Genomic DNA, 25166 nt, shown 5'->3' on the forward strand with positions numbered 1-25166 from the left:
TGATCAGGAAATTTTTTCTGTTTTTGGTCCATTTCAACCCCTAAATATGTTGCGGACATCTTTGAAAACATTAGGCCTAGCTCATCTGAGCCTAACCCTACCCTTGTGAAAATTTTCGTGAGGATCGGACGATAATTGCAATCTGTATAAATAACCCCACCTGTGTTGTAAGGTGAAAAAATATAAAAATATCAATATTAAGTCAAATGAAAAACTCGCATGCGAAAAATATATAAAAAAAACAGTGTTGGCTTGTTTGTTCGGGATACCATAGTATTTTGTTGTTGCAAAAATGAAAAATATAAAAACAAATTCACAAAATACTACAAAATTTATATTAACGTCATTATTGGCATATTTTTATGCAATTTTTAGATTTTATTCTTTTATGCAAAGAGGCCATTCTGGATTGACAAAATTTGTCAAAATCGGTCGGGCCATTCTTGAGATATAAGCATTATAGCTAACATCCCCTTCCTTTGTATATACACATTGTATATATTTCGCTATATATATCCTACACATTTACTATTGGCATCTACGTAACGGTCGGAATTGACCCGTTCGTCTATTTGTGATTTCGGCGCGAGTAAAAATATTCGCGGTTTAATGGGAATATTCGCGGTTTAATTTTACCCACTGACCAACAAAATTGGAAGACTTCTGCACAGCCCTAAGCTCAAGCCCCACGCAAACTTCAGTGTCGATTGGTCCAAGAATCGGGCCAAAATTGCGACTTGTAGCGTGATTACAAATTAACATAGACAGACGGACGGACGTACAGACATACATAGCTAGATCGACTCAGCTTGGCGAGATAGGAAGATTCATATGTACTTTCCAATTTGGGAAACCAATATTTCGAGGTGTTACATAATTTTGGAATTCTGGATTCCTATGCCAAATATTGTTAAGATCCTTGTATAGTTTTGACTCTTATAGTTCGAGATATATTTCACAATAAATATAATAGACCTTAGAAATTTGGTAGAGATCATTGAATTACATTCAGAATTATTGGTACAGAAAATGGTCATATCGGTCCACTTTTTTAACTTCGAATTCTAATATTTTTGCCGTTTTGGTCACTTATTCCATTTAATTTTGCCAAATTTATATTTTGAGTCCTTATTATGTCCTTATTAGTCCTTATTATGTAGAAAGTGTTTTTACAAAGTTTTTGCAAGGGTCTTGGTCATATTTTCCAATCGATTTGGCTTTATCTTGGGTTGGGGATTTTTGGCGAATTAAAAAAGGATGCTTCATCCTTTTTTAATTCGCCAAAAATTTCCCAAAAGCCGATCAGATAGTAGTATTCGTTTTGTAGATCAAACCAAAACCTAATTTCGGTTTTCCAGGTCAAGATTTTTAAGGCCTTTTTGTACCCTTAACCATCTCCCCAATTGATGAAGATATGTTAGCAATATTTAATATCGAGAGATGAGGTTTTATTGATAGCTTTGGATTATACAAAAAATCATTGATTTTAAAAAGTGGGTCACGTCAGTCTACTTTTTGGCATAAGATCGATATTAGTGTTAACCCCGATTTCAAGTATATATACGTTTGATATGTTGAGTTCTTACTCATATTTTCTTCATTTTTTTCTTTTCTAGGTTTCTATATATTCTTATATCAATAGTTAATTGTTAATACTCTTTTTAAATCTCTTTTTTTAAGATTTTTCGAAAGCTATTTTTCTACACGATATTGTTTATCATAGTAAAACCTACATTTACAAATTAAAAAAAAAAAAACTTTCTCTTCACGACACTCTTTAGTGGCCATTACTAAATTCTTAAATACTTATTGAGATACTAGAATCCATTCGATTTTACTTTTTAGGCCATCGGAGCGACAAGAAAAAATATTTCTAAGTCATTGAGATACTAGAATCCATCCGATTTTACTTTAGAGCCTATCGGAGCGGCATTTCAAATACTCCTCATTAAACAGAATAATATTCCGAATCTGCAATTTCTTTCTGATCCGCACCAAAGAATTACAATGTTGGACCAAAAGCTGCATGGCCACTCTGTCGAATACAATGCTTCACACCAAATGGCAATACAAACTCATTGTCCGTACCTACAAACATCCATTCTTGTATTTAATGGCTGTATCCGTTTTTCGTCTTATTTTGATTGCATGAAGCTTTCTATCATTGTCGCTGATGTTGAATTTTTTTTCTTTGATTTTTTTTTATTCCCATTCATTCCTACAGTTTCAACGTAGCATCGTTGTTAAGATTGTGTTTTGTTTTTGTCCTTTTCATTCTATATAAAGATTTTATTTATTTCGATGTTTGCTTTCACTCTGGAACTTTTGTCAAGGATATGTGTGGGTGTTTGTGTGCGCTCAAATTGTGGAATTGTGTAAATCCACAACTCCTGCCAGTGTGAATGAATGAACGAATGTGTGTAAGGGTGTTTGTGCAAATGTTAGATTGTTTTGCTTCTTTACAGAATACAAAGATAAATTGGTTAATTTCCCCTCGTCATTGTTGTTCACCCATCAATCGATGCCTCAAGTTGTAATGGACTGAACTTATTAATATACTCCCATTCTTCTATCCATCTTTTTGTATGGGCCCTTAACACCCCGCACCGAGGCAACATACCAAGCAAGCTGCTACCATGTAAATGTAAAGGTTTATTCTATGCAAGTCCTTACCAAGAGGAGTAAATTCTTTATGCCAATGTCACCTAAAGTGGCAGAGGAGTCACAAGAAGGCAACACTTTGAAGAATTACTGCATATTTTAACAAATATTTTGAAATTCAATTTGAATTCTTTTTTCATTCAGAAAGTAGAAACATTTTAATAGAATTCATTCGTGAAAGACATGCTGCTGTAGTTTAACACTTTACCTGAAGCTCATCTCGGAATTATAAGAGTCCACCAACTCATTGTCAGTTTTTCCTATAGTCAAGGCTACTCCTTGTCTATTCTCCATTTCCCCAGTCTTTTCACAGTTTCTTCTGTAATACACACGCACATGCCACCATTAACCCACCATCATTATTGTAAAAATCTCTTCTGGCAGGATTCTGGGTTGAGTTGGGTTGGAGGACTAACAATCAACCAAAGGAAACAAGCAAGTGAAACAAAACCGACAGCAACAGCAACAACAAACAAAAAAAAACTGAAATACTGTTCCATCATTAAATTTAATATCGCTCCCATTTAATGAAATTGCTGTCGATTTGTTTCAAAAACACTCAAACCCAACCGAATATTGTATGTGTTCAAGCTGAAACTATTTCATGTTGTTCTACGTGTTTGTTCCGTTTTCCAGAATTCTCAGACACTCTACAAAAGTAAGGAAATTGAGTTGATATACCGATCAGGGTTCTTTCAAAAATTTCATATTAAAAAAGCTCCACATTCTTAAATATATAATGCTTTACTCTAAGGTTTTATGACCTTAGTCTGTATTTGCTTTTTCAAGTGTTGACTAACTTTTTTAGATATACAATCTTAATTCATGAAATGGTTTGTAACATACATGCATTCGTTTTGGTGCTTTTCATAGAATCAAATTCTGAATTGTCCTATGCATATCCACTTGTAAACGGTGGCAGTACACGTCACATGTATTGTCCGGTTGAGACGAACATTGTCACAGTTTATTTCTTGGCTCATGGAGCAACTCTATTAAAATTCTTGATAGTTGGCTCAAATTAAGATATAGCTCTCATATATATTTCGTTTTCAAGTTTATTGTGTACCGAACTTTTCCTAGATGCAAGTATGCCAAATTTGGTAAAAATCGTAGCTATAATTAAACCGATTTTTATCAATTTGGCAATCTTTCATATGCACCATCTGATTTGATATTTAAGTACCCTAAAGCAAATATCAGATAAACCCTTGCCAAATTTTATCGAGATTGACTCAGATGTTGATATCTCCCTCCAATTCGGTATAAATGATACGTTTGTCTAAGTAGGTTAAACTTTTGATCATACAACCAACTTTCGTCTGGAATAAAGTCTGTCAAGATTAAACCAAGTTGATTCAGATATATCTTAAAATCCGATATATATATACGATATATAACGCACTCTATAGCAAAGATATTTGATGTGAGACGTAATATACAACACAAAAATGCCTACATCAAACTTCCATATGCAAGTTCCATTCACTTTCAAATGTATACCGTTCTAAAAGGTAACACGAAATCAGTAGCGATCGCAGTTTGAATGATTTACAGGTTAAGATAAAAAATTGCAAAAAAAACAAGTAAGCAAAGGCTACAGTCGAGCGGGGCCGACCGTTGAATACCCTATAACACTATAATAAACAATACAGTTTATATAGGCGAGATACTCGGAAGAATTCCACAATATATTGTGACAAATAATAAAAGAAAACTATCAGGCTTCATTATCTAATTTTCGAATAATAGCAACTTTAACTAATTTGCTCATTTCCAATTTATTGGAAGATGTTGCACGTAAATGGTCTTCCGAGATCTGGAACCAATATTTCCCAAACACCTATAATCTCTCAGAAGTGGCAAAAGATTAACATTTATTATTGGTTTTTGACTGAAACGCATCTATATGAGATACAGACATTTGACTATGTTCTTCAACGAAATCAGCGTTAACGACATAGTCAGAAGTGTGTCTTTCCTGTATTTGTGAATTCTCCAAAAAGTCTCTGGAATGGACATTTTCGTATTTTGTCTACAAAAGTTGGCAAACTATTTCACACATTGAATATTTTTGGATGGCCATCCAAAACTGCTTGGCTTTTTGAAATGCCAGTAACCCCCATTCAAATGTGCGTGAGGATCGGGCAATAATTACGACCTGCTGACAATTTTGCAGTTTTTTTGGTCCATTTCAACCCCTAAATATATGGCGAATATCTCCAAAAAAAGTAGGCTTCTATTCTGACCCTCATCTTATCCCCATGCAAAATTTCGTAAGGATCGGGCCATAAATGCGATCTGTATATGTTATCCTGATATCCTAACTACTTAGTTTTGTAGAAATATTACCAAATGTTTAATTCAAAATGAAAATATGCCAAAAATGTGACAAAATTGAAAAAAATATGGGAAAATGTTAGAAATTCAATATTGTCATCTTTAGAGAGATATTTTTATGCGATTTTTTAGATGTTGTTTCTTTCCTGCCAAGAGGCCATTTTAAATTAATGAGAACTGTCGAAATCAGTTCATCCGTTCTCGACATATAAGAGATCTTTCAAGCATATCTTCTTTGATAGACATATATATCGCACATATTTTGCTATATATTCAATTTGTTGGATGTTAACATCAATGTAAAGATCAGAAGTAACCTTGTCATGGCTTTGTGATTTCGCCGGGATTTAAAATATTCGCGGTTTAATGAAAATTTTTGAATTTTTTCAACACAAAAGATATGGTCTATTTTACCCGCTAAATATTATCCGATGACCACCCAAATTGGTAGGCTTCTTCCCCGCCCTAAACTGTAGCCACATGCGAAATTCCGTCGATTGGTCTATAATTGCGACCTGTATAGCTACTGCAAAATCCGACATTTTTTCAGTTTTTGGTCCATTTCGATCGATCATCTCCAAAAGAAATAGGGTTCTATTCTGACCCTAGCCCCACCTCCATTCTAAATTTCGTGAAGATCGGGCCATAATTGCGACCTGTAGAGTGATTACAAATTAACATGGACAGACGGACAGACGGACAGACGGACGGACGGACATACATAGCTAGATCGACTCAACTCGGCGAGATAGGAAGATCCATATATACTTTCCTATGTGGGAAATCAATATTTCGAGGTGTTACATAATTTTTGGCCCAATCAAACTTATAATACCCCCAACACATAGTGTTGTAGGGTATAACAAACGCCATAATTTTTACTTTTTTTTTATTTTATTGAATGAAAGCATTCAGATATTCCCGACAAAACGCTTGCTTGAGGTGATCGAAACTTTGGTCTTTTTTAGTGTCAACCTTGCTTTCTAAAACACTGCAGACACAATAGTCTAATGGATTGGTATCCGGAGATTTTTGTGGGCATTGTGCCCTGGAAATAAAGCGAGGAACCTCATTTTGTAACCATTCTTGGGTGGTGCGTGCTGAGTGTCATGGTGCTGAGTCCTGTTGGAACGTCCAAGTTCTACGGCCAAAATGTTTGGGTGCCCAAGGCTTTAACACACCCTCCAAAATATTTTCGCGATAATATTCGGCATTTATTCTGATGCCACGGTCGATTAATACGAGTGGAGAGCGACCATCGGCTGTTATGGCGGCCCACACCATGGTGTCCAACCGAAGGTACACATTTTCAGCTGACCTCTTTGGCAAGTAAACACGATCATTTTGTTTTTTTATAAACGGCTGGACAAGGAATGTTTTCTCACCACTTTCGGCCAAGCGACGCAACTTTTTAGCTCTTTTGAGTCTATTTTTTTAGTTTCGGTGTAAGTTCTTGCAATTTTTTTGAATTTCAATGGCTTTACCCCCAGCTCATTTTTCAATATTTGCCGAATGGAATATTGCGATATGTTCAGCTCACGAGCAATTTTTTGGCCACTGCCTCGCGGGTTTCGATCAAGTCGCTTTTTTACTTTTCGAAAAATTTCTGCTGATGTTGCTGTTTTCTTCTGTCCACTTCCTTGACGTCGAGCTACGCTACCAGTATCATGGTAACGAGCGATGATACGAGACACAGAAGATTTATTGTAACGATATCCACTTGTGGTTTTCCAGCCGAATATAAAGAAATCACACTATCACGCTTGAATTCCATTACGAATAACTCTTTTTCTGGAAAATTCTCACCAAAATGCTTTTGTGTGCTGTCGGACAAAATGCTTTTGTACGCGTTGGACGGGTGGCTTAGATATGACAGCAGTCTGAAGTCGGTTGCAGTTTTTTCATCTTAGCCTGTATTTCACTTTTTTTGTCAATACAAACGTTTAGTATTTACTGGTAGCTCTATTAAGTGTACATAGTGGTGTAGAGTATCATATAGTCGACTCTGCCCTTTTGTTCTTTCTTTGCTGGTTTTAGATTCAATATGTTATCACAAAAAAGGGGAATATAGTAGCCTGTTTTGTAACCTAATCTGTCGTGATGCTATACTTCGCGCCCGGTACCAAGAAATTAGCAATGCGGCACGCTACTAAAAGCATGGATGCCATGGATCTTACTAAGCCCCTCCACCCAAGACTAAAAAAAGCTACGTGTATTGACACAATGGCTTTGCACGTTATATCCACACTCTAAAGTCGAGAACTTAACCGGACCCTGAGGGTGAATAGTGAACCTGCGATTGAGTTTAAAATGTTGGTTTATTAAATGTATGTCTTGACGCCATTCACCGGCATAATTATCCCAACCCAGGAATTGGAATCCGGGATTTTTCCAATATGCTGTGATATCTCCAGATCTCTTCCACCCATGATTTACCATGCACAGAAATTAAGAACTGATATCTAGCGACCTCTTTGCCAATAATTGGGTAATGGCAATATATTATTTTGTAAAAGAATTTATTTAATTCGGAAAACCAATAGGACATATAAATCCACTATATTAAAATAATATAAAAAAATTCCTTGCAACATGTTACTTTTATTTCATATTCAAAGTTGTAAAGAACGACGAAAGATGTAGCTTGAAATACTATGCTTAAAATTGTCCCAATTATTTTCCATCAAAGCTGTAAACCTATGCCCAATTGATTCGCGACTTTAATGTGCTTGCGGTGAATTTGTGCTTACATCGCAGCACGATGTGTTCAATAACTTCCTCCCTAATTAGCACAGCCAGATTCGCTGACTATACCTTCTAATGTAACATAAGATTACAAAACTTTTCTTGCATACTTCTATTAAAAACTACTTTCAAACCCTGAAAACCTAAATAAAATGTTCAACATACATAGTTCACTATAAAGTCGACTTTCTCCATGGCAAGTAGAACAGGAACTGGTGCTCAACTAGTTTCATATGTTTTAAGTACGTATTTATTTCCGCAATACATTAATGCTGTGTGAATATTGTGTAAAAGTGCTTTATTCTACTCATATCCTTACATCAATGTTCTTATTCTCACACATAGTACATACATCTCTACCTACTGCTTTGCTTCTTACCATCCATTGATGTACCATGTAAACTTATCATGATGACTCTGTTACCCATGGTAATAAAGAGAACACAAAACTAAAGTTAGTTGGCTAGTTACGTCCAGCCATATATTGTTTGTTGTCTACGTATATGTGGGTGATTCTGTGTATGTGTTACAAATGTCGGTATGTATGGGTTTTATTTTGCAATAAAAATCATACGTATTAACAGCGTTCACTTGCATACAAAAAAAAAAACAAAGTATATATGTCTGTGTTTTTGCATGGGTGTAAGGTTGCATTTGTCAAAAAGGAGAAAAAAATTTCGCAGTCTTAAAACTGTTAAGTGTTTGCTCATTAGATTCAATGTTGTCTCTCTTGTAGTGTTTTTTCTCATTGTTGATATTGTTCCATGGTTATGGCAACTTGAAGACAATATTGCAGGACATTTCAACATTATTTACATACATACACGCGCTCTCATAGAGGAACTAAAAGTGGGTAGCATAATGTAAGAAATTACATTGGATTACATGTTAAAGTTGAGGAAATCTAGAAGCCAATACTGCAAATGGCAGCAATGCCAGTGTCAATGTCGAACTTAAAAATTAACCACCACTATCATTAGCACTTTAAACCACATATTATATTATGGGTGTCTATATATCACTTTAGCGTTGAGATAAAAGCTTGCCCACAATAAACAATTTAACTTCTTAACGAGCGTGAGAAATTTAAATGTTCTTTATAAACCTATGCCAACAATGTATATTATGGCACAGAAGTGATGAAAATGCGAACAGATATTTGCACTAAACGTCGTAATAGTTCTAAGACATGTCTAATTATTGGAGTAATATTTAACACAAATAACACTAATTTCAATATTATTTAAGGAAAATGTGGGATCTGGGACAAATTCTCTCATTATCAATTAATTAATAGTTTTTGTGGAAATTTGTGCAGATAAAAATGTCCTCAGCAATCGTTAGTAGTATTATTCTTATAGATCCACTAATATGACTATTGCATTTAAGTCAAAACGAAGTTTCACCCAGAGCTATCTACCTTCCTTGTCCTTCATATTTATTGATGATACATATTTTTATTGATGATACATTAATAGTTTGCAGTTAATTTCATTTAATATCAGATTTACGGCCATATTTAATTGTGGTAGCAATATATGGAACAATTTGTATCATTTTTACCTAAAGAGGTTTGTAAATTCTAAATTGCATCCAAATCGGTTAAAAAATAACGCTAACATTTTTAAACAATTTAATTTGAGGTATCTGTACTTTAAAGTGTAGCCATTTTGTCAAATTTGCTTCCTATGAAGAATCGAATTTTCAAAGTTACAATAAAATTGAGTGAAATAAGTTTTGTATCATATCAATCATATATGGGTGAGATACTTAAACCTTTTGCCCATACCGACAATAAGTGGTAACTTTTCATATAAAAATTGAAATAAAAGTTGCAAATATTGTTTCCATCGGTTCGACTTGTCAACGTCGCAAATTACCCAAAAAATTTCGTAATTTACCGAAAGCAATTGATGTTATAAATATTTGTCTATACTAGTTACAGGTATATAAGTACTTATTTTCATAATTAACTTACCCAACAAAAGTATATAAAACTCTCAATCCTTGAAATCCACCCACTTTTAATATATTACCAGCTTTTCGATCCGTTCTTTCATTACGTCTAAATTGAAGTTGTCAGACGAAAAAAAATATAAATCCACCAAATATATCTCAAATTTTTCTCCAATTTATAAATTTAATTAATTCGCCTGAAAGTTTTAAATTGCTGCAGTTATAACATAATTTTATATATATTAATTCTCATACGCAGGTGTTTTAACGTAATTTGACACATTATTTGGACCAAGTGACTTTCTAATACTTTCCGATAAATTATGGCATATTTACTCCATAAGGTACATATATTCCTGATCTGCATACAATTCTAAATCGATTTAGAGATATCCATCCGTTCACCCGACAGTCTATTGAAACCATGATAGAATTACGGAATATATGAAATTTTGCATTGGTGTATCCCGAATATGTTTGTATTGAAAATGGTATGTCCCAAAATCCATTCCATTTGCGCTAATATTAACCATTTTGTGGAAAATAAACTTGAATTTTGATAAAGATATCCAAATCTAAACCGATTTTCAAAAAATTTGAGAGATTATTTGTGGACTGTATCTGATATCTGGTATAAAATATCATTGTTGTGGAGTGCATATTACGAATGTGGGTATGGTAAAAATCAGGGAGTGTTGAAAGTTTTAACAAATGGTAAAATATATTTAAATTCCAAAGTGCAAAGAAACCATAACAATTTTACCACAACCATTACGAGTATTTTTATACCCTCCACCGTGGAAAGAAGGGTATATTCACTTTGTCGTTCCGTTTGTAACATCCTTAGATATTTATCGTAGACCCCATAAATGTCCGTCCGATGTCCGTCTGTCTGTTGAAATCACTATACAGCCCACATTTTTTTTTTTTTTTTGGCGTAGAGCATTAAAATGTAGCAGAACAATTTGTATTGTGCCTAGGATGGGTGGTATTGAAAATGAAATATATTGGTCCACGTTTTGGTATAGTTCCCATTTAACGGTACTGCTCGATATCCGGTATTTTGTTGATTTTCACCACATATTTTTACGGATTTTGTCCATCAATTGGTATTCGTATGGGTCAAAATCGGTTCTAGCTCGTATGGTGAAACATTGTATGTATAGGTCCACATTTCGGTATAGCCCCGTATAACGGTACCTCCCGATATTCGGCGTTTTGATCATTTTTGCACATTTTTAAAGGATTTGACCAGAAATTGGTATTTGTAGTTCGTAATGGGTTGTAGCTCGTGTGGCGAAACGTTGTATGTGTAGGTCCAAGTATAAAATTGTCTATAGAGGTTCCCTTTTGGTATGCCATATAACGGCCTCACTCACCTTATGTTTTTTTATAAGTTTAACTGCATTATGCAAAAGGTATTACAGGTATAGGATGTTTAAAATCACGCTTGAATTCGGAAACTTTTTATAAAAATGTTTCCTTAACCCTAAGGTTACCCTATTAAAAGTTTTTTTTTATGTTTCAAAATTCCATAGTTTCGAGTGAAAGTTTACTATTGTATTAAATTCAATACAGCTAGATAAAAGAACAAAATTTCAATAAGTTTTTATTAAATGTTATAATTTTCTAACTGAGTGGACATTGTCGCAAATCAATTTTGTTTGTTTGTTATAATTTTCTAACTGAGTGGACATTGTCGCAAATCAATTTTGTTTGTAAAAACTGAATTTTTTATATAAGCGTTTATTTGAATTTAATAAAATTGATTTGTTATTGTAAATTTTAATTCATTAATTCAAAACTCTGCCGATCTTAGGGCCTGTTGTTATCCTATAGTCGGATGCGGCACTCTCACTTTAAAGGTTAAAAAAATAGTAAATAAACACTAAATTTCATTTGCTGTTTGATAATATTTTAAAGTTTCATTTACTAATTTGCAAATTTTTGGCTAGTTAAAAAGATTAAAATGCTCGCATGTCGACTTTAGGCGGAATCAGTTGAATAATTATAAATATGTTATAATAATATTCTTGACTTAAGAGTAAAGTTTTTAAAGTTCGTTAAAGTTATTTTTACTTAATTAAGAATCCTTAAAATTTAGCATCTCCAATATTTTCTTTTTAAGAATAAGCTTGGTGTCCATGAGGTCATAATGTAAATTCCAAAAGATTTTATTATCTTTTCTGAACCAAATTTTACTCAAAGATATCTGACAACCTGTTCGAAGCTAATATCAGTTTAATTTTCACATTAACTCATAAAAAATATTATTTGTGTGAGTTGAAATGTATAAAATGTTCGACTACTTGGATAATGCCGACTTTAGAAACGGTTTTGTACAAATGGAATCTTTAGAAAAACATTTATTAATTTTTTTTTTTTTTTCACAACAATTATACCTTAGGTCTGACCTTAAAATTAACCATTAATAGTTTTCTCACAAAAAGTCGCCCATTTAAACAATTTAGAAAACTAACATCGAACATTAAGATATTCAAATCAATGTCAACACTTAATAATTTATAGTTCATTGTGTGGCGGTTTAGCAAAACAACGAGCCAAGCATGGCGCTAAATGAAAATAGCCAACGGATAAGCAAATGACACAGACATACAAAGTTCATTATTTTTGTTCTGTGAATTTTATTTTTTATATATATTTTTTTTTTATACAAATGTCAAAGTAAATGAGGCGTGCGTTAGCTGACAGTTTCAAATTTCACCCTCACGAGCAATGTGGTGGCAGATGGAAGCATACCCAACATTATCCATATGTATTTTTCGTTGGGAAGGGAGGCAAATTCCTACTCCATCAAAAATTCCCAACAGTATGAAGCACACATTTCTCACACATGTTTGTTGTTCCTGCAGCACAAAAATTGGGCAAATTGGGGATCCCCTCAGCAAACGCTGGCATCCATCCACTGTTTGCGAAGTATCTCATTTCTTTTCCAGAACAAAATGCGACGGATAGCTACTGTTTGTTTAATGCCGTTGGGAGTTCACGTGGGTGTGCAAGTGTTGGTGTTGTGTATTTCAGAGGAAATGATGGCGCTCTCTGTTCAACTCTCCTACACACAATCAGCATACAGCGCCATACAATACAATCAGCCATATTGGAATTCATTGAAGTATTTCGAAATTAGTAGGCGGAGTTTTGTACGATGTCATTGTGTTGTTGTGCTCTTTGACAAGCTATTGTGAAGCAAGTGTTTGTTTCTTCTCTGCGACAAGTGAGAGTGGTAGCAATACCACAGAGAGTTTCTTTGAATGTGTTGCGACAGACAAACACACACAAAACGCTTCGAGTCGCTCGTTCAGTTTTACAAGGGGACGTGTAAGCTACAACCATACACAGTAGAAAGAGATGTCGACTGTTGCATTTGTTGAAATCGCCTGAATAGGGGTTGTACACTTTCGACGGAAATGAGAATTTTGATGGTTGCTCTTGACACGCATGCTCGATACGTAAGAACGACGTTGTCGGTACCAGGACTTTTTGACAAACTGATTGCCTATTTCGAATTTTGAGCCAAACTCTAGGTATTCGAAATGTGATGACATGAGGTGATGAGTATGTGTGTGTGAGAGTTTCAGACATTTAACTTTGTAGTGGTAAATGAAAATTTTCGAAAATTTCCTTAGTTCTTCTTTATTTAATTTCAGAAGAGAGGATAAAATTTAAACAGATTTTCGAAATGGAATGTTCGGTCTTCTCTTAAAATATTTAAACTTCCTCTTTCGAAAATAAAATAATTCACTTACACGTAGGTACCTGTCCACACATTGGTAGATAGGGTAGGCAGTATCTTCGTTTTAGTTATATTCTTGGTAATTTCATCAACAAATATCCCAAAAACCACAAACGATATTAGATTATTTACTTGAATTTTGCTTTTTATTTGGTTTGTTAGCCGCTGTTGTTGTTGCTGCTCAGCTTTTTGTGTAGATCTTCTTCGTTGTTGCGGCAAAGTTAATATTCTATTAAAGCTTCATTTGTGGCGATTGCCATCAAATGTGGCCAAGGATATTGCTGTATTGTAGGTCTGTTTCCTGTTCATATGTAAAGATATGCGCTTTATTTTTCTGTATTTACCGAATTCAATGTTGTTGCTGTTGCCGCTGTTGTTGTTGTTGGTAATGTATACTAATGTCCTTAGTAATTATGCCTGAATTTCTATTTTGTCGTTGTTTCGTTTGCCATTTCAGTCATTAGTTTAATGGCAGTGCAATTTTTCATTTCGGCCACATCAACTCAAACATACTACTCGCTCACACATTTGATTTGAATACGCTTTTGTATTTTGTTTTAATTCATTCATACACACTTTAGAGGCCGAATTGAAGAATTTTGTGGAGGATTCTGTGGAAGATTCTTCATTGGTACTTAGACATACATTCGTAAAAAATAAATAGTTGTTAACTATAATGGACTTTGAAGCACTGTAAGATAAACTTAACAAAATTTTAATAATTTTTTGTTAAATTGGAGAAATTTTTAAATTAGCTAGGTAAAGTAGTGTTTCTGTGCTGATAGTCGGCACCACTTTCCAATACGGCATGACTCGTTCTTATAATCTCTAATGTTGTGAGGAGAAAATAATATATTCGATAAAATATTTATTTTTATTGTTATTACTAGCTGGCCCGGTCCGCGTTGCCGACCCGTACTTTTACTTTTTAATGCATATTTTTTTGAGTAATGAATCCATAGTAATTTCTAAATAGAAATAAATATTCATGACAAAAATTATAATAGATTTTCGCCTACCGTTGGTGTCAGATATTTTGAATAGCCTGATCTTATTTTTCAGCTATAACCTTTGATTTGACTGTTAAAAACCTATATGATATAGAACATTTATAATATCCCCAGATGAAAACCCAGTTCAGTTTTCTGTATTATAAAGAGCTTAGAAACATTTTCCATTCAAATGTGCTGTAATTTGGACTTTGTATTTCGCGGTATTTAATTTTGTCTAACTCGTAATTGAGGGCAGAATGATGTTAGAATAGTCAAAGATAATTACTCTTTTATTCCCGTAAGATGGGAACTATTTTTTTCTTGTCACTTAAATTGTGTGTTGGAGACCCCATAAACTCCATATTTTTCATATTAGCATAATTCGATTATGATCAAACAAATGTTTGGTCACGTGCTACTTTCTTATATTCGTAATTTTTTCATGTTTCTGCCGCAATTTCCGACTAAATGAGTCTTAGTTTCACATTTTGGAGTTTATTTCATATGCACGTACATCCCAAATCTACATTCCCATTCAATATTTTTTGGGTGTCACAAATTTAATAGAATACAAAAATGTCTATTCTGGCCACACATGGGTTGATAATGCCTAGGTAGACAATTATCTGTAAGATGGTTCTCTACCCCAGAGTAGCCTAAATACAATTTTAAGCCAAATCAATTGATGAATGTGGTCAAGACCAAAATGGGCCCTACCATGGTAAAATTAAGAAGGTAAAGTAATTTCAAATTAGCATACCCATCTCTGCATTTTTCTGTAATTTACCTTGTCAAATTTCACTTCACATATGTTTGCATGTCTTTACCTTCTTCATTCTACCATGGACCGTACTCAGAAAATTTTAAAAGATGCCAAATAAGGGCCAAAAAATGAAAAAAAAATGGCCAAGACCTCAAAAGTAGATTAAATCATATGAAGGTTTTACCAAAACCTAATAATATTTTGCAAGGATGGTTTCTTCTCAAAAAATTTGCTGAAATTAGACTGAAGAATATATACTTGAACTCTGGTAGTACCCTTATCCGGAGTTATGACCCATATGATGACCTGCAAAAGCGATTTAAGTTATATTGAAAGTTTAGGAAGAAATCCATTTCCTACTAAATGTCCAATCCGCTCTACTATTTTGCATCCTTTATATTCCGTATTTCACTGACTGCAGTCCCAATGAATTTTGCATTTTGAGTTCTCATTGGACGGATTATTGTCATGTGAAATTGAAAGGTAAATGCTACTTTTATACATGAGCGATCGCCATTCACATTTTTATTGGCAAATTTTCACGGGATTTATTATTATTATTATTATTATTTCTTTTTTTTTTGGCAAGATACCATTTCGAAATTATATGAATTGTTAAATCCGTCAAGCCGTTCTTGCGTTTTAAGCGTAGTAATTAACATTACTTTATTTAATATGGTGGAAATAATTCTATATTTTCTATCCCCTTCTAAATACCTTAAATCTATAAATAGCATTCTGTCCATTGTTGCTTTATATTACAGTAAAAAGACTACATATCATATTAATTTTTTAAAAACAGATCAAAAATTAAAAAAAAAAAACTACAAATGTACATTTGAAAATAGTAAGTCAAAATGAAAAAAATCATGCAATATAAAACATTACTATTGTACATTTTAAAAGTCAAAATGAAAATGTTCAAATTTCACATTTTTCCCGCGATTTGCTTGGATTTTATGCTTTTCTGCCAAGATCAGATCGGCGGTTCTTGAGTTATAAGCGTAGTAACTAACAGAACTCTCTTTTATATATAATTAGATGTATGGATAGATTAAAAAGTAGGCGTGGTCAGTTCCTCAGCCCCCAAATAAATACTTAGGGTTGGTGGGAAAGTCAACAGTATCTCGTGTAATAATTTTTAAACCGATATCTTCATTATTTGGGAAATATAAGGATTTTAGATAAATCGAAATAGTGGGCGTAAAAGGAGGCGTGGTCAATATTTTCTTCTTTAAGAACCTAACTCGGGGTATGACGAACTTTTGTACCGAAAATTATGCAAATCGGTCCAGCCGTTTTCAACTGATTCCATTACCAACAAACAACAATTGATATTTATATATATAGATTATTATTTTTTATCCATATAATTTAGACAAACAAAATTAATGAATATTTAACTTTCTCTTTTAGAACTTCTGTCGACTTTGGAATTGCTGTTATCCGTCATACTGACTTTAAAGGTCGCAAAAGATTTTAGTTTTAAAATGTGCCGAAAGCGGACAAACGCTCTAAAATAATTTCATTTGTCAAGTAATAAGATTTTGAAATGTTTGTTTTGGTTCATACGACGGCATCAGAAAAACACCCTTATTATTAATTATTTCATAATAATATACTTAAGAAAGTTCTTTAATATTTCAAAACGATCCTCCAAAGAGAGACGGAGCCTATATGATTTACATTCACATATAACATGAAAATATTTTTATACCATCCACAATTCTATGGAGGGTATATTAACTTTGTCATTCCGTTTGTAACTCCTCGAAATATTTATAATAGACCCCACAAAGTATAAATTTTCTGGATCAGCATAAAATTCTAAGACGATCTAACGATGTCTATCTGTCTGCATGTTCGTCTGTCTCTTTGTCCGTCTGTCTGTTGTAATCACGCTATCTTTCGAAAGAATTGAGATAAAAGGCTAATAGTTTGCTTACATACATAGCTTACCAGTAGGCATATAAAGTTCGTAAATGAGCCATGTCGGTCCACGTTTTCGTATGGCCCCCATATAACGGTACCTCCCGATATTCGGTATTTTCGCGATTGTAATGACATTATATACCGAAATTATTTCAAATTTCATCTTTAAAATTCGTAATGGGTACTACAACAATTTTTGTATGCAGGTTCACGTCTTCGTATAGTCTCATATAACGGTACGTCCCGATATTCGGTATTTTCATGATTTCAGCAACATTATTCACCGGAATCGTTTCAAATTTCGTATTTGAAGTTCGTTATGGGTCCACGTCCTCGAATTGCCCCCATATGACGGTACCTCTTGATACTCGATATTTTTATGATTTGTGAAACATTATTCACCGGAATTGTATATATATCTAAAAATTAAATATCTAAAAATTAAATATCTAAATATCTAAAAATTATTTAATAAAATTATATTAAAAATTAAACTAATAGAAAAAAAACGAATATCTTCAAAATAATTACACAACATTGATGTATTTTTAGTAAATTTAATATCATTGTATCATGTTTTTTTTTTTTTTTTTTTTAAATAATAATGTCAACAAAATCATTTTATTATTGAATATTTTAAATATGTTTTGATTTATAGCCCATTATTTCAGATCATAATATATGAAAATACTCCTACAAATAATGTGAAAGATGATGTCTTTAAATTAAATTATAACATGTATATATTGACTTCTCATGTAATATGGGTGTATATTAAAATTTATAGAAATAAAGCAATTAGTAATTGATTGTGTTTACATATGCTGAATCGATTTTTTAGAATATTGCTGTTCTTAAAAATATACGATCTATGAAAGTGCTGTTTCATGGATGTACAAGGTCAAATTTGGGCAAATGTTACAAACTTAGCACTGAGTTCTCTTCTATTATATTATATCTCTTTCTGGGACAACTGACAACTTTTGTCTGAAGATACTTTCTAGCCAATCCCCATGGAAAAATATTTAATACATTTTTAATAGAAAAAATTAATTTAATATGCGCTTAAAAGTTGTTGTAAAAAAGTTTTTGTTATAATATCAATTTAGAATATTGTCACAATAGTTCGTATTGTGTCCGTTTCTGAATATATGGAGCCGATCTAGTTATATCCATTTATCCTTCCACCTGTCAAGGAAATATTTCTGCCAAAATTGGTTCGGTACACTCCTCCTGTTCCTTCACAACCATCGATCAAAAGCACGAATCCCCCACAAACGACCAAAAATACCAAGAGAGAGAAAAAATTTAAGTCAGAAGCAATAATTTTTAATATCCTTCACCATGAAGTAAAGAAATCTTAACAAATAAAAGTATCGGGATTGATTTGAATATTTCAAGAATTTAAATCGGTTGGTAAAAAGTCTTCAAAATACCGTAAAGTCGATAGTACCGATTTTCTTGTTACAGTAGTTGTAATCCATTGCGAGTTCTTTTAAATAAAAAAGTGGTAAATACCAAATATTATGAGGTACCGCTATATGTAAATGTATACATAGAGTGTCTACAATCATCAGAATACCGAATATCGAGAAATACAGTTATATGGGGGAAGCAGTCTTTGGTCATATAAGGCAGAACCCATAACAAGCTCTACATACTGAATTGTAAACGATTCCACTGAAAATATGGCTACAACCAGATAAGAAAAGCTTTAAGTCAAGCGAAATTTGTGTCTGAACCGATATTCATAAAAATCCATCCTATGATATTACATAGCTGAAATCCATAGCTGATATTACATTTTTTAAGCCCAATAAACATGAAATCGGATGTAAATATAAATGGGAGCTACATCCACACCTGAATCGATCTCTGGAAAATCTAGCAGAGGTATTTATTTTACGTATGTGATAACTGGAGCCAAATGTCGCTGTTGTGGTGAGCATGCACTTTCTTCCAGGCAGAATTCGTTCCTATGTGCCAAAATCCATTCAATTCGGGCTTATATTTAACAATTGGTGCGCAATAAACTTGAAATAGGGTAAATAGGAGCTATACACAAATCTGAACTGACATCGATATAATTTGGGAAAGGAATTTCTGAGCTGTATTTGGTATATCTCCCCGAATATCGTTGTTACGGAATGCTTATTACGGTTGTGGAGAACAAAAATAACAAATCGAATTTTTTTAGACTAATATTACACATGTTGCGCACATTAAAATGTAAATCGGATGGGAGCTATATCTAAATTTGACGGATTATCTTCCATTTTAATAGGGTTCGTTAGGCCAAACAACTGATTTGCACACAATTTCATCTCGATCGGGCATAAATACGAGCTGTACTTTGTTTACAAAAATACAGGGACATGGAATGTGATTGTCGCTTCCTTCTCTATGTTACAAGCAAATGCACAAAGACAGAATGCCCTGACCACAGTGTGGTGTAGGGTATGATCATCAAAATACACAATATCGGGATATACATTATCGTATAGGGGTTATAGGATAACTTGGACCTATGTCAAAGTACTGAATTTTAAACGAATCTTTTAAAAAGTGTGACCTACATCGACAAAATGATATATATATATATATATATATATATATATATATATATATATATATATATATATATATATATATATATATATATCTCAAATGATATATATATATATATATATATATATATATATATATATATATATATATATATATATATATATATATATATATATATATATATATATCATTTTGTCGATGTAGGTCACACTTTTTAAAAGATTCGTTTAAAATTCAGTACTTTGACATAGGTCCAAGTTATCCTATAACCCCTATACGATAATGTATATCCCGATATTGTGTATTTTGATGATCATACCCTACACCACACTGTGGTCAGGGCATTCTGTCTTTGTGCATTTGCTTGTAACATAGAGAAGGAAGCGACAATACAGCACGACGGAGTGCGAAAATATTGACCGAATTCTCCGGGTCAAAAACCTAAGGGTAACGAAAACGAAATCTTCCAAAATGGTGTTGTAGGGTATCATATGGTCTGACAATGATATATTGTAAACTTATATATATATATATATATATATATATATATATATATATATATATATATATATATATATATATATAAGTTTACAATATATCATTGTCAGACCATATGATACCCTACAACACCATTTTGGAAGATTTCGTTTTCGTTACCCTTAGGTTTTTGACCCGGAGAATTCGGTCAATATTTTCGCACTCCGTCGTGCTGTATTCAAAACAATTTCTCACGGAAGTTGTGATCCTTTTTATAGTTAAAAATAATTCAATAGTCATCCAAAATGTTAGACTTCTTCCCTGTCCTTAACTCTCACCTAATACGAAATTCCGTGTCAATTAGTTTTCAATTGTGGCCTATAGAGCGAACACAAATTTAGAAAAATTTTAATTATTTTAGTCCATTTGAATCCCTAAATGTACATATTAAGAACAATAAACTTTAATTCTGACCCTAACGCAACCCCATGAAATTTCGTGAGGATCGGACGATAATTGCGACATGCATATAATACCCTCAAAGAGTAGTATTGAGGGGTGTAAAAATTTAGAAAATTTAAAATTCAAACTTGTATGTCCAATTGAAAAAATCGCATGCGATAAAAAATATGACAAAACTTGAAAAAAATGGAACAAACGATATTCACTCATTTATTGGCATATTTTTCCGCGATTTTCTTAGATTTTATCCTTTCTTTGTGAAAATCGGCCCAGCGGTTCTGACTTATAAGCAGAATAAATAAGATCTATATACTTAACATATATATTATTCCTATTTTGCTATATATCCGATTTCTTGGCTTTTAGCATCACTTTAATGGTCAGAAGTGATTTGGCTGGGGTTAAAAATATTCGCGGTTTAGTGGAAATTTTCGTATTTTCATACATAAAAGTTAGGGTCTATTTTACCCGGTAAATACTGTCAGATGGCCGCCCAAATTGGTAGGTCCTAAACTCTGACTCAACGTAAATTTCCGCGTCGATTGGCTCATAATTGTGGCCTATAGAGAAATTGCAAAATTAGGAAAATTTTCTGTTTTTGGTCCATTTTAACCCCTAAATATTTTGCAATCATCTCCAAAAACAATATGGTTCTATTCTGACCCGAACCCAACCTTTATTTTCAATTTCGTGAGGATCGGGCCATAATTGCGACCTGTAGAGTGATTACAAATTAACATGGATCGACTCAGCTCGGCGAGATAGGAAGATCCATATATACTTTCCTATGTGGGAAACCAATATTTCGAGGTGTTACATAATTTTTGGCCCAAAACCCAACACACAGTGTTGTAGGGTATAATGAGTATTTATAAATCCATTTTATATTGTAAATAGATTTTATTATTTTATATCACCCCCGTCAAATTCCGTTGACTTTTATATCTACCGAATAACTGTAGTCTAAGAAAAATTTTAAAATTGTAATTATTTTATTCTGATATAATAATTGAATTTTTCTTATTGGATGATGAATTATTTTCTGAACTCACTATAAATTGATAATATGGATGACTACCAGTATAATTTTTTATATTACGATTTTGCAAGAAATTTACAAATATATGTGGCGTTCATATTGCCAGTTCATTGATTATCCTTTTAAATTTGTTATATTATTTCAAGGTATCGAATTTATTTTATTACTGACATTTTTAATTCCAAAGAAACTTATGTTACTTGAATATCAATTTTAACTAAAATCTGGCAGTATTAAGTCAGACTAATTTAAGACTAGATTGGTGTCATTTTCTTTTAATTTTTAATAAACTCTCTATACAACATTTTCAATTTCTAACGACATAATACTTTTGTATACATCCGTTGCATAAAAACGCCAATCTTACATGGCCGCAAACAACAAATCCACAAATGCATCATCAAACCCTAAAACAAAGTTTTTTTTTAATAATAATTAAGTAATCCATTGATGGTGATTCAGAGAAAAATATATTATTGTTGTGTATACAAAACACAACACGACACTGAATTCTCATAAATCATTAATCAATGCTCAACTTAAAATAAAAAGGAGAAGAGTAGAAAAAAAAAAACATGGAATTAAAAACAACAACTACACATGTCAATGCACATGCTGAGGAAGATCAAGATGAAGATGAAAATCAAATGCTGGCTGGCGGTGGTGTCAATGACGTACTACAAACGTATGATAAAGTGTAAAATGGTGATGGAAAGAAGGTGGAGGGAGGAAGGTAGGTAGGCAGGCAGTGAAGAAAAAAGGAAGATATCTGTCGTTGACTCGAAGCCACTTGAGCTAATGTTGGTGAAGAAGATGAACAAGTGATCATCATCATCACATGGACTATACGACCATCGGCTCTTGTATGCAGATGTACCTAGAGAGATGGTCCGTCCGACATAGGCATATATACGGACGCACAGACTGCCAGCAGGTTCACACAATCGATCATTACAAGATCAGTCAAGCGATCTTCCCAATTTGAAACGAGAAAAAAAAAACACAAACTAAACAATTAACGAAAATGCTATTGGTTGTTACAAGGGCTCATTGTATACCCGATCAGATATTTTCAATGTATTGCTTGATTTTGTTTTCTAGATAATTATATTCACATAAGTTGGGAGATGCTCAACACTTCCACAGCATATTCGAGAACATCATTAATCAGTATCGTTGTATTGCATGAAAAAACAAATGTTTAGAAGAAAATTGAGTTGTTTTTAGCACATGCAAGCATACATGACCGACAGACAAAAGTGTTTTCTAAATATTAGGTTACATTATATATTCTAGATGGTAACTATATTTATAACGATATTTGAATGAAAACTGCCGCAATTATACTCGAAATAAATTTACATCCTGTTATTGGAGTAGGCTTCATGTACTGGAGTTTGTGCTGGTAGTGTCAGGAGCTTTTGAATAGATTCAGAATATGACTTTGGAAACGACTTTCATTCACATTAGTTCAATTAATAAAAAATGAACTTCGTAATAGAGCCTTATTATAGATAGATAGATTTTGAATAGATTTTGAAAGAATGCAAAAATTGATTTAGCTATTTAAAGTGTACTCAAGAGTGTTGAGGTTTTTGAGGAGATATTTGTTTATACCAAAACTGTAAAATGTGTTCCCTTTAAGGTCGAAATATAGTTCTTTTAATTGCATTTAAGGTGTAGCTTTATTATACCTTCTGTTGTTGTGCCATTTAGGTTGCTAATGGTTGGGAGGAATAAATGTCGAAATATGTATCCACAATTTCAACGAAATTTGCTACAAAAAATAAATTCACCAAATCACATTGAAATCGGTTCAGATTTTTGATGCAGTTCCCGTATATATTAACTCTCTAATTTCAGTGAAATCTGGAATGTGTAACTGAACTTGGTCTACACATATATTTGTCAAATTATATTGATATGGGTTCGGATTTAGATATAGTTCCTATATAAATTGTTCGGCCGATTTTGTGTATTTAATGAACCAAACACGGTATGTATGTCAATTTTCAATGTAGTTTGGAATATGTTTCGGAATTTGTTCTAAAATTCTTACAGTAAAAAGTAAACAACAATTTAATTGAGACTACGATTATTACAGGGATATATATATAGGTTCCTATGCATTGCTACACCGAATACCACTTTTAACAAAAAGATTGCAGTTGCCTGTATATTTGGCGTTTACTATGACAATAAATCCTAAGCACAAAGTCTCCGTGTACACTAAATAATTTAAAATTTAATTTATTTAATATTTTTTTACATTGCTAGATATAAGTTTTTTTTTAATTATACCCTACAACACTATGTGTTGGGGGTATTATAAGTTTGATTGGGCCAAAAATTATGTAACACCTCGAAATATTGATTTCCCACATAGGAAAGTATATATGGATCTTCCTAGCTCGCCGAGCTGAGTCGATCTAGCTATGTATGTCCGTCCGTCCGTCTGTCCGTCTGTCCATGTTAATTTGTAATCACTCTACAGGTCGCAATTATGGCCCGATCTTCACGAAATTTAGAATGGAGGTGGGGATAGGGTCAGAATAGAACCCTATTTCTTTTGGAGATGATCGCCAAATGTTTAGGGGTTGAAATGGACCAAATACTGAAAAAATGCGGAATTTCGTATGTAGCTAGAGTTTAAGGCGGGGAAGAAGCCTACCAATTTGGGTGGTCATCGGATAATATTTAGCGGGTAAAATAGATCATATCTTTTGTGTTGAAAAAATTCAAAATTTTTCATTAAATCGAGAATATTTTAAATCCCGGCGAAAACACGAAGCCATGACAAGGTCACTTCTGATCTTTACATTGATGTTAACATCCAACAAATCGGATATATAGCAAAATAGGTTATATATCGCATGTCTTTGATATGTCTATCAAAGAAGATATGCTTGAAAGATCTCTTATATGTCGAGAACGGCTGAACTGATTTCGACAGTTCTCATTAATTCAGAATGGCCTCTTGGCAGGAAAGAAAAAACGTCTAAAAAAACCGCATAAAAACATCTCTCTAAAGATGAAAATATTGATATTTTAAAATTTTCTCATATTTTTTCAATTTTTGTCATATTTTTGGCATATTTTCATTTTGAATTAAATATTTGGTAATATTTTTACAGCTAACAAAACTAAGTAGTTAGGATTTCAGGATATTATATACAGATCGCATTTATGGCCCGATCCTTTCGAAATTTCGCATGGGGATAAGATGAGGGTCAGAATAGAAGCCTACTCTTTTTGAGATGATCGCCATATATTTAGGGGTTGAAATGGACCAAAAAATTGCAAAATTGTCGGCAGGTCGTAATTATCGCCCGATCCTCACGCACATTTGAATGTGGGTTACCGCACATTGCAAAAGACAAGCAGTTTCGGATGGCCATCCAAAAATATTCAATGTGTGAAATAGTTTGCCAACTTTTGTAGACAAAAAATGCCCATTGCAGTGACTTTTTGGAGAAT

This window comes from Musca domestica, unplaced genomic scaffold, assembly GCF_030504385.1.
Source record: "Musca domestica strain aabys unplaced genomic scaffold, Musca_domestica.polishedcontigs.V.1.1 4, whole genome shotgun sequence".
NCBI classification, from domain to species: domain Eukaryota; kingdom Metazoa; phylum Arthropoda; class Insecta; order Diptera; family Muscidae; genus Musca; species Musca domestica.